General features: G+C 45.1%; 1 long non-coding RNA gene and 1 other non-coding gene across 2 annotated transcripts; one reads left to right on the forward strand and one right to left on the reverse strand.

The window, feature by feature from the left end:
- Nucleotides 1–1,488: 1,488 nt before the first annotated feature.
- LOC106737392 (transmembrane protein 238-like) lies at nucleotides 1,489–8,053 on the forward strand. Its single transcript, XR_002092601.2, has 2 exons — nucleotides 1,489–1,972; nucleotides 3,638–8,053. It is a non-coding gene; the product is annotated as a transmembrane protein 238-like (transcript).
- A 553-nt stretch (nucleotides 8,054–8,606) lies between these two features.
- On the reverse strand, nucleotides 8,607–11,906 carry LOC132244665 (uncharacterized). The gene is made up of 2 exons (XR_009456371.1): nucleotides 11,530–11,906; nucleotides 8,607–9,018 (listed from the first exon to the last, which is right to left on the reverse strand). It is a non-coding gene; the product is annotated as an uncharacterized LOC132244665 (long non-coding RNA).
- Nucleotides 11,907–12,086: the final 180 nt, after the last annotated feature.

The raw sequence follows: 12,086 nt of genomic DNA on the forward strand, positions 1-12,086 counted from the left end.
ACCCTGGGGGTCTTCAAGAGGAGGTTAGATGGGCATCTAGCTGGGGTCATCGAGACCCAGCACTCTTTCCTGCCTATGCAGGGGGTTGGACTCGATGATCTATTGAGGTCCCTTCCGACCCTAACATCTATGAATCTATGGTGGCCAGCTTGAGACACGTGTGCCACAAATGACATGGACAGCCAGTGCATTTGCCATGAGAACCATAGGTGCTGACAAAAAGGGGACTCGGGGGTTGGGCTGGCTTATACTCTGGACTTCACCTTCCGGCACATTTGCCAAAAGGGCTGACTATCACTGTTCTAGATCTAGTGCAGATCAACTGAAACTTTGTTGTTGCTGAATGACCATGTTTTTAACTTTTCTCCTTTTTAGGCAATACAACTTGCTTTCAGAAACCCCCATGTGACACAATGTCAGTCATAAAACCACTCCCCAATCAAGAAGTGGCTTCACCACCATCTGATTCTCCATCTCTTGTAATGAGAAATGATGGCACCAGCACTGTAGTCAGAGAAGAGAGTCCATGGGTTTATTATAGCAAACCTGTCACACTGGTTGTTATCGGAGGACTCGTCTTCTTCAGTGGTGTTGTCCTTGCTGCACTGCACTTCACTAAACATGAAGTCCCATATGCTCTTGGGCCTGTATGTCTTTCTGCCGGGCTAATGTTTGTAGTCATGGGAGCGGTGTGGATTCTAATCATCAGACGGACGGTCAGATGCAAGGGCCTCCTGAGAAGGCAGGCACGAAAACCTGCAGCTGCAAGCGGTTCCTGTGCCTGAGGACCTGTGCTATTTGCCCTTTGTTAAGGGTGTCAAATGGGTTAAACTTTTTGGCACTGCAGCAGTTTGTAGAAAAGAAAGATGTGTCCACAGAATTGAAATACGTATCAAACCAATGCAATCTTTTCATGCTGGTTCTACAATCAATGGTTTTAGGGGGTTTTTTTGTTGTGTTTTTTGGGGGGAGGGGGTGTTTGTTCCTACTCCTGTATTGAAAAATAAAGATTCCAGTCCCGCCGTACACGTGCGTGTCCAACTCAATGCTACACAGAGGGGATTTCTGAATTACTGGGACCATCCTCTTTAACCCAGCTTGCTTTTGTGCACATGCCGTATTTTGTCCCTTCCACGTGTAGCTGAAACCCACTGACCGTCTCTCACACGTCCCTGACCAAGCACGTCGCTGCTCCCGTGCCGTCCCGCTTAGGCCGGCGCGGGGCGGCAAGAGCGCGCTGTTGCTCGGCCGGCACAGCCCCGGGGACGGGCTGCCAGGCGCTGCGCCGGCAGCATGGCGGGGAGGAGACGCTGCCCCCGCACGTGGGCGAGTCGTCGGGCGCGTGTGCGGCGGTGCCCGGCGCGGGAGAGGGGCCGGGGCCGGGGCCGGGGCCGGGCTCGGGGTGAAGGGCGGGAGGGGCCGGGGCCACCAGGACGCTGCTTCCCCCCTGCCCCCCCGAAGCAGGGCGGCGGCGGCGGCGGGCGGGCTCGGGGCTGTCTCCGCCTCCCGGGAGCGGCCGCAGGTGCGGCTGGGCTCTGCGCAGCCCCGCCCCGCCCCGGCCCGGACAGGTGGCGGCGGGCGGGGATGGCGGCCCCCGGCGGGCTGGGCCGCTGCGTGGCCGCCTTCTGGCTGGCGCTGGCCTTCGACGCGGTGGGGTTGGCCGTGCTGCTGAGCGGGGTCTTCGCCGACGTCTTCTACTCGGACCTGCTCATCTACATGGGCGGCATCGGAATCTTCCTCAGCCTCATCTGGTGGGTCTTCTGGTACGCGGGCAACCAGGAGGTGCCCCTGGCCGAGCTGCGCGACGACGTGGGGCTGGCGCCGCCCAAGGACCGCGGGGACACGCTGCTGCGGAGGCTGGTGCGGGGGCTCAGCCTGCGCTTCTCCTCCGCCCCCGGCCCGGCCCCGGCCCCGGGCCCCGGCGTGGAGCTGCAGCCCGCCCGCAGCCCGCCCGTCTGAGCCGCGCCGCCAGGTGAGCGGGGCGGGGCGGGGCGGGACGGGACGGGAGCCGCGGGGATGAGCTGACTCGGTCGGTGGCAACTGCGGGCCCCGCTCTGCCCCGCCCGGGCCGCTCCAGCAACTGGCAACCAAATCGCTGCGAACTAGCGCCAGTGACCGACTAGCAACAAAACAGGGCGCAGCTAAGTCGCTTGTTTCAAGCTCCCACCCCGTCTGGCTGAGCTGTGTCTGCTCCAGTGACCAGCAAGGATGCCCGAAAGCCAAGATCCTTCAGGCCTTCTCCTGCTTGAGGCTGGGCTGGTAAACCAGGGCTAAGGGCGTGCTGGGTTGGTATTTGGTTGGAGTTGGTGCTTCGCATCTTAAAAGCGTTGACGCTCTATTGTACAGCCTGCTAGGCGCTGTACAAACGCTGCCCCAGATCGCTCACAGCCAAAGCGTAGAGACGTACCAGTGAGATGATGCAGTTCCAAACTGTCCCCGTGTGCCGGTGTGAGTTTCTGCTATAGAAATAGGACAGTACCCCAAAGGGGCTGAACATGTTAGCTGGGATGATTGTAGAGGGTGAGATGTCTAGTGACCTGGAGTGCTTCTGTGCTGCAGAATACAAAATTGAAAAGGTGACTTTGAATAAGGCATCTGCTCCTTGCAGCAGGCCCAGAAGCACAATTGCAGCCAAGAGTTTACAAGCTGTAAATAAACGGTAGTCCATTGTTTCTCACTAGGAGCCTTTAATAACTTCTACAGGAGCTTACTACTATATGCAATGGATAAAATAGTTACAAGTACTCACATGATTTAGCAACTCAACTTTCACTTCCAAAAGTCACCTTTCAAGCCCTGATAAAAAATGTTGTCCAATGCTAACAAAGAAGTGTGAGTGACCACGGAAATCTGTCATTTGGTGAATAAAATGTTACTTCAGAAAAACTAACATACTTTGTTGTGACATGGGCAACTACAGCACTCAGACTTTTGAGCTTCTTAAAGTCTCAGCATGGCATGTTCGAGATTAATTTCTTTATTGTTTTGAGAAGTATGTTCTCCTCTCAGGGAGAACAAGAAAGAGAAACAAGAAAAAGTTCTTGTTTGCTAAAAATGCTGTTGCTATTCTCTTTGTACTTGTATTCATGGATTACAAGAGGATATTTTGTAGGTATTGAGATACTGTACAGGGAACTCACGCTAATTTATGCAACACCTGTACAAGGAAGAGAGCTGCAAGAGGTTACCTGGTCACATATAGTTTATCATTAACTACTACTGCAAATAAGACCTTTCATTACCAAATGCCTTGTTTTTTCTGCTTTTGGTTCTGGCTAACATTAAACTTTATTTCCCAAACTGAAATTATTAGATTTATAGATACCTTTTTTTTTAGCTAATAACTACATTTCTTAGATCATTCGATTTGTCCTTACAGTACAGAAATGAAAGGGAACTTTTAAAGAACTTTGACTAAGTTGTTATATTCTAGCACCAAACCTAGAGTCTTCAAATAGCACAATATCTGATTTGACAGGTTTAGGCTGAGATGATCAAGGGATCCAACAGAGTTCTATCTAAAATAGTTTAGAAATACTTATACTGGCCTAAAATAACTAGGTGCTACATTTGGAAATAAGCTGCCTTTCAATAGCACAAGAGAGGCTGTTTGTTATTTATTTATTTTTCTCCTCAGGATTCAGAAGATGAGACATGACATTACTGCCATGGGGAAAAAACAGTGATGCAGATTACGGAAGGAAGATTCCCTATACTAGATTAGGATTCTTCCATTATGGAATAGTATCTCCTGTTTTCTGGAATCTGAAAGAGGCATACCATGCCATCTCTGCTACACTTTTCCATATTGGACTGGAGAACTTTCTTTATAATTACCAATAACCATGTGAAACACATCCCTCTCTCAGTTTGCGAAATCGCACGCAAATCATTTGAAAACAAAGTGGGTTACACTTGTTACTAGTTTAGGCAATGTTTTTAATAGAAAAGGAATTACAGAACTTAATGTAGAAACACCTTTTTTTTAAATACCTAAAATATTTGGTGCCAAGTTTTTATAGTGTGTAACTAAAGTACATAAATGAAATTACTGTGAACTTTACCATGGCAGTGCAATACATTTGGAAGGGTGGTTTTAAGGTCCCTTTGAAATAACTGATGCAAAAGTATAAAGATTAAATATTTGTGTACTATTATAAATACACAATTTGTGATTTTTTTTATTTGGTAATGTGTAATCAATCATTGATAGCTAAATAAGCTTCTTTTCAAGATCTTTCAAACTTTGTATTTTAAATCTTGTTTGAAGATGGACAAAACTAGTGGAAAGGTTAGTGTCCTAACCATATTTCTTTTTACCTGACATAATAGGAACAATTTATTGTGAATTAACAGTATGAAATGGAGAGGAATTCTCATCATGTAATATGTTCCAGAAAATATTGTCCCAATGTTGTATTATTCCAGAAACTGCAAACTAAATCTAACTCAGAGAAATGTGTCAGGTAATACTTTACCAGCGCATAAGGAGGTAAAAATTAAATTGTAGCTAAGGGTATCTGAAAACCCTACAGATTTTTGACGTCCCTGCCAATTGTGAAGTCCCTACTTGTATTTTCCCTGTTGACTGCAATTTCTTTATATCATTGGCAAATAAGGGTGTGTCTTTTACCTGCACTGTACTGTTTTATCATTAATTCCTGGCTGCCACATCTAAGTTATGTATTTGTGGAATGGATCACAGCAAACCATTCTTGGTCCATCAAACCTCTAGGGCCACCCAAAAATGTTTTCCTGTGAAGAAGCAGGAGGAAACTGAAATATATTCCAAGAAAGTGTCCCAATGTGCATTGTTCCAAAAACTGCGGATTAACTTTCCTGTAAACTGTGTTGTTTCCTTTCTTGTTCTGCCTTCTTCAAATTATTTGCAAGAATATTACTTTTATTCCACATTCCTGAAGAGAACTTATTTCCTTTCCTTCTTTTGCAATCAGTGCCTGAGGTCTGGATTATTTAGGGCTTACAAACTGCAGCTGTAAAGTGACTATTTTAACATTGCATTTTATCAATCACAGCTCATATAGGTTGATTATTTGATAGGTTTAGTCTTAAATATTTAAATTGTTTAGTATTAGGTAATATACAATTTCATGTAGAGAGGACCCTGATTAACATGCATCAGAAAACTAAAATAGCTGTAAATGTATTATCAATTGTGGTTCATAATGAAGCCAAAGTCCATCTTATTTCTTGTGCAAATATATATTTTTAAATCAGCATCATAAAAGTGCTGTTTGCAGTTCTATAGTTGTTTGAGACATGCACCTAAAGCAGAATTCAGCTTTGCTTTTACATTTGAAGAATATAGCTTTTCTTCTCCCAAAACAATTACAATTCAAGAACCAAGTAGGTCTTCTAAGAATGTACAAATAAACTTGCTAACTAACTTGACTTAAAATATTTGGTACTTATTAGGGACAGAAATAGTCTGACAATCTCATACTGAAATAAAATTTGTCAGTGTGAAATATTAAGTAGTAGCTACATTTAAAAAGGATTTAAAGTTAATGAGCAGTTTTTATAGGAAGTTCTATAAAAAACTGCCCCCTCTCATGGTTCACAATGGTGATCAAGCCAACACATCTGAGCTCTAATAGCCATTTCAAGGAAGGTCCCTACAAACCTGTCTTCTATTATTCTTAATGAAACTGAGGCTACAAAAAGGATAAGTCCTCTTCCATACATACAATTATTCTGTCTCCTGAAAGCTTTGGAAAGCCTACTATTTTCAGGGCAGCTTGACTCAAACTCTTTCAAGATGACCCCCAATTGCCATCATTCCTTGAAAGAGAGCAACTTGATAAGTTTCTCCACAGAAGGCTGTTTTATACAATATCTGTTGAACAGATTTTAGATATAAAAAAGCCCAATAAAAATGATCATAAATCTTAAATTATTATTTTCAAAAGTTACTAGCTGTGTTAGATCTTATCAACAGAGATGATGAAAGGGAAATAAAGGGGTGTAAAGAAAGAAGGCTATTTGTAAAAAGATACATAGTTTAAGAGAGGGGGAACCTGGTGAATGGGGCCTAAAGAGTAAATAAATAAAGGTCTAAATGTCACAAATAGTTAAAAGAAATAATGTGACATTCTCTTAAAGTTTATGTTGTTTACATACAGGAAGGTTCCTTAATTTAAAAAAGAAAACAGACAAAAAACAATGTTAACATTCAGAGAATACTTCAGTAATTTAGGATAAAAGGCATTACAGGAAGATCAGTGTTATCTCCAGACCAAGTGCTAGAAGCTCAGAAAAATTCAGCATTAAATTTTACATGTAAAAGAAAACTAAACACATGCAAGGTATGGAACTATCAAGGGCATCCAAGTAACCTTAACTTTACCTTACAGTAATCTAATGAGGAAGGGTGGAGGAGGGGAAGAAAACTAGTGTGCATTTTAAATATTTCTTAATCTAATCTAGGATCAAAAACACTATTAGGAACTACTCCTAACTGTATAGTTATTGCATGGTGTCTACTGGGCAAAGGTTGTTCAGGTGCTTTACCTATACATTTCTTTGGTTGACTTTTACTTTGGTTCGGTGTTTAATTAGTTTAATTATTTATTTTGTAAAACTTAAGAGCCCCCCTAAAATGTTTATTATTTTCATGACTGATGTAGGTTCTCAATTTTAAACTACATTTTAATGTAGCTTTTGTTTGGGAATTTATAGACATTTATCTATTTTAAATTAACATTCAATTTTGTATTCTTTTTATACATTGCTGAAAAAAATTGTGCATATGGAAATATAATTTTCTGTGCTGAAAATTACACTGAAGAGTTTACCATTTGACTTCTAAGACATTTTTGGTCACTGTGGAAAGAAAATAGGGTTTTATGCCATTGCTTGACTGAACTTACAGGACTCATGTAAGCATTAGTTGGAAGATATTTAACAACTGTACAGGAGGCCCACTTTTCTGGACTTTGGTCTGAAATCACCCAAATTTGGTGACTTTCTAGGTGTTCTCCAAAGATGTTGGATTGGCACTTCTCTCACATGGAGAAAGATGAAGATGCCTTCTCAAACAATGAAGAGAAGCAGAGTTCCTATGGAGCTGATTTTAACTGTATATACCCACAGCTGCCAAACTGCAGCTCGTGTCTTGCCAACATGGAACTTGCGGCTCTCCAGAAATTGGCCGCTGACTTTTCCTCGTGGCAGCTCCAGGGCACAGCACAGCCTGGCATCTCCCACTGCTGCGGCTTTCCCAGTGGGGAATGTGCCCCGAGCCCACCCTCCTCCCTCTTTTTTTCCCTCTGCGACTGCTGGCTCAGGCACCAGGGCTGCCTGGGCTGCAGCCACGCTGCTTACCCTAGGGCGTGCTCCCCGTGGGGAAAGCCAGAGCAGTTCAGCCGTACAGGTTGGTCACCTCCACTCCGGGTCACTCAGCACCCCCACTATCTGGCTCTTAAATTTCAGATGTGGCTCCCAGGGTGAGTAACTCTGGCCACCCCTGGTACAGACTGTACAATTAGCTTACTTGGATAGCCATCTTATTTTAAATAAAAATAATTCTATGGCTATGTTAATGTATTATCTCTATGAAATATTCTTTCTACCCATTACTGCTAATGTATATCATCTCTTCCCCACCACTCAGTTGGCTCAGTTAATAAATATAAATTTGGGTGTTTGCAGCTCTCACCTGCTGCACTATACAATGAGATTTCAGTCAGATATTACTAGTTATCCATTTTTCCCCTTAATTTTGTGTGTTTTCCCCTATACAAGGAGGTCCTAAATACCCTCCCCTGCAATAGTGTTTCATACCACTTTTTTCATGATCACTACAATCATTTAAAGTAGGTCCACGGAGAAAAAAATAAAGTGTTAGGCAGGATGGACTGAAATAATTTAAAATAGTTTAGTAACGTGTTAAAACTTATGCCATCAGAGAGAGCTTTCAATTGTAGTTAATATTTGTTTTGCAAATTCTGAATTGCAGAACTTGTTACCTGCCAGGACAGATCACATAGTAGTCAAACATCTCTTCAGTAATAAATCTTACTGCTTCTCTTTGCTTCTTGTAACACTTGTCGTTTTTAATGATGCTTGATATTGGAATAAAAATCCAACATGGCTAACACCTTAAATCAGGGAGCTGGATGGTTAAAATAAAATGCATATTTAAAACTCAGTCCTGATCCTCAAGGGAAATGTACACAACACTTCCCAGAGATGAGCTTATGAGCTCCATTTTATCAACCTCCTGGATACTAGAGATCATGCACTAAACATAGACATTGGATTTTTGATACATTATAATCTGCCTGGCAACTGACTCCCCAGCCCAGCCCAGCCCCTGGCCTCTTTACTTTTCATTCCATCCACGAAGAGCACACACCAAGTGCTGACACTTCCTTAGCCTGACGAAGGGTTTTTGAACTTGAAAGCTTGCTTAATAACTATTCTCCAACCATTTGGATTGGTCTAATAAAAGATATCAAATTCACCCAAGGAACCTTGTCTGCCTATTTAAAACTATGTTTTTCAGACAATCTAGCCATAGGGTACAAGCACAAACCGTTGTCATAATTTAAAAGCTGCCTTGTAGTTTAGTTTAGGAAACTGAATCCAGTAAAAATAGTTTTAATAGTCAACACGATATTTTAAAGAGTTTGCAGCAAAGAAAGGTAATCTTCAAAGGAGTTGACTAATTAGGGTCCATAAAAAATGTTTGCCTCATAGTTGACAAAAAATTAATAGCTTCCTTGGTTATTTTGAAATGTAGGACTTTTATAAAGCTTGCATTCTGTAATTTAGTACTGAATAGGCAAGAACCTTTACATTCAAAGATACCCGTTTTCAACTTCTATGCAAGTATTTTAGACATTCTGTGGAGGCACCGAGAAATTGATTCAGAATGACCAATAAGGCTGTAAGTTCAACTATGTTTGACGTCTTCCAGTGAGGTCCCGTGACCTTTGACACCAATGAAGTTGCAGGAAGTGACAATGAAATGGGTCTGGAAATGTGGTTTAAAATCTAAAATAAAAACGATATAAAAGCAAGAATGAAATAATACCAAACACATGACTAAAATAAACACTTTCGCTTCTACTCACTTCTCAGTGAATGAAAGAAGCATAATGCACGTCAACAGATCAAATGTGGAAAAAATATCAGTCAGACCTGGTGCCATGCCCGGGTTGACATGGTTCCTGCAGGACCCGCCTAGGCAGAACTGGGTCGGCACCGACCAGGAAAAGCAGCATGCAGCTGAAGCCGGCTTCCCACGTGCTGCTGGAGACAGGAGGAGGCCGGCCAGGTCTGCGGTGGAGCCATGTGCCGCTCGGGACTGACCGGTGCAGGCTCGTCCCGTCTCGAGTGGCATGTGGCTCCGCCACCGCTTCTCCTGGCTGGTGCAGACCCAGCCAGGCTCCTCCGGTCCCCAGCAGCACATGAGAAGCAGCCCCCTCGGGGCCTCGCGCATGGGCGGCCGGGCCTGGAGAGCCGCAGCACCGGGGGGAAGTCTGGCCAGGGGAGCAGGCACCGCCTTGCTGTGAGGCAGGGCAGGGTAGCGGGGCTGGCTTGGAGCGGGCGGGTGAGGAGGCAGGCATGGGCCAGCAGTGCCACCGGCCGCTGCTTGGCCTCCTGCGTGGGGCAGTCCCGCGGCACTGGTTGCGGCCGCCTGGATGGGCACCGGCTTGTCGGGGCGGGTGGGCGGGCGGGGCCGCTCAGCAGCCGCAGCCTGCACCGCCCCCGGCCAGGGAGGGGTCCAGTCCCTGCAAAGGATGCCCCCGGCCGTGCCATGCTGACCCAGTGCGTGTGGGAAACTTGTCCCTTCCCTAGCCCTTCAGTAGCCATTAGGAAGCTGCTGAGGGGCTGGGGGAGGGACAAGGGGTGGGAACAAAAGTAAACCATGTTTACTTTAGTTTCCTGTCGCGGTACCACGGGCCGCAGAACATGCCTTGGTGGGCTGCATGGCGGCCCGCGGGCTGTATGTTGGACAAGCCTGTGCTAGTGGGACAGGCTCATGACTGAAATCACTTCTTTTATCAGTGTCAGTGTAGTGACATTGCAAACTTTGCCCCACTGCCCTTACAATTCCTTATGTGTGATCCTTCTAGAAGGACCAAAGGTCAAGCTGTTAGGTGTCTTTCTGACAGCTACCCATGGCAGAACGCACAGAATCATGTTTAGAACATGGTTGCTCCCAACCTAATTGCAGAACGATTCCATTTTTCAGTAAAGACAAACCCTAAAACAAAGCGAAGAGAAACCCATGGGAAACACAGTTAAGGAACTCAGTTTGATTCTGTCTACAAGATGCTGTAAAATCAGCAATCAACCATATTGTAACCATTTCCTTGCAATACAGTAGTTCATCCATTCCAGGGGCGGGCACTTATTTCAGGCGGAGGGCCGCTTACTGAGTATTGGCAAGCTACTGAGGGCCGTATGACAGGCAGCTAGGGGCAAATAAATATTAATTTTCTAAATTTTTTAGGGGCCCCGCAGGCAGGATAGAATGGCCTGGCAGGCCGCATCCAGGCCACAGGCCACATTTTGCCCACCCTGATCTGTTCAATCTTTTTAACTTTGCTGCAAATAGTCATTACTTCAACTTGTTCTTTTTATGTGGACATTTATCCACCAGAAAATGAACTGAGAGCGCTAACTTTTGTCAGACCACTTCTAATGACTGCATGTTCTGTACTTTCTTTCAAAACAGACTGCCCTATACCTGCTGAAGTGTAGTAACCAAAGATATAATGGACTGAAGAACAAAGCCTATGGCACAATCTAGCAAATTGCTAGAGCTATTTTAGGTGAATTACCTGGAGAATAAGAGTATTATTTGTTCTTTTGGGTTTAAAGGAAATGAACAGCTAGCTTGCCTCTCCAGCAAGCGTACTCAATGATATTTCATCATAAATAGCGGTGTGTTTTTTAAATACTGAAAGTGGGAAAGGCACCAGAGTCGCATGGCTTTATACTGGTTGCCAGAATGCTGTAGTATGCCTGCCATGCCTACTCCAGGCAGAAGGCAGGGCAGAGAGAAACCTTATAGACTAAGTCAGAGATGCATTCACTTTTGTAATCAACAGCTCACTTTATCAGATGCTACAAAAGGACTGGCAGGGAGCAAGGGTTCATCTAGAAAGTGTGCTGTAAGTACAAAGTGACGCGTAGATCTACCAGACCTACACGTCAAAGAGCTGCTCAGCACAGCTCACAGACCCTGTCATGGACCCGGAGGGACAGCCGTGTGACTTCAGCTCCCTCTGTGCAAAAACGAAGTCTATTTCCTACCCATGGGGACTTTTTACCATCTTGTATCGTCTGTACTGTTCCCAGAGCCTAATGAAGGGACTTTGATCCTGAAAGCTTGCAGAAAAAGGACAATTTTCTTGCGATTTCCCACTTGGTCTAATAAAAAGTCTCATTTTGGAACCAAGAGATCTAGTTTTTGTGTATGTCTTACGTACAACATTATTTTGTTACAACTTATTACCCCTACAGAGGTCATTTCAGGCCATTAGCTGTCCTTACCTATAATGTAGCGTCTGGATTGCCACAAACATGTTTCCTGGTGGATCTCAAATCTTTTCAGTCCTGGCAGGATGTGATTTTGCTCAATAATGGAAACTGCGGTTCTATTATCATGACTTTTTTTTTTTAAATTTAATTTAGGCACAGTAGTTTTGGAGCGTTGTGGTCCGAGATCCCCTTTTCCCTTTGGACGGAAGGTCCCCAAAGCCCCCCCCTGCGGACGGGATGCTTCACATTGCTACCCTGGGCCCCGGGAACCGCCCCGGGCCCGGGCCCGGGCCCAGCTCCCTGGCACTGAGGCTCGGACACGGGGCGGGGGAAGGAGCCGGGCGGTGCAGACCAGGGGGCGAGGGGGTCCCGGACACTTCTGAGGAAAAAACCGGGGGGGGGGGGGAGGGGAGAGGAGGAGAAGACACGTCACCTCCCCCAGCGCCTTGGGCGTGGCCAAGATCCCCGCCCCTAGTCCTCCGAGGGGCAGCGAGAGGGGAAACCAGAACGGCCGCATGGCCAACGTGCCAGCCACCTTAGACTAGTAGTGTGGGCGTGCGTCACTTCCG

Source organism: Alligator mississippiensis, chromosome 13 (genome assembly GCF_030867095.1).
Source record: "Alligator mississippiensis isolate rAllMis1 chromosome 13, rAllMis1, whole genome shotgun sequence".
NCBI classification, from domain to species: Eukaryota; Metazoa; Chordata; order Crocodylia; family Alligatoridae; genus Alligator; species Alligator mississippiensis.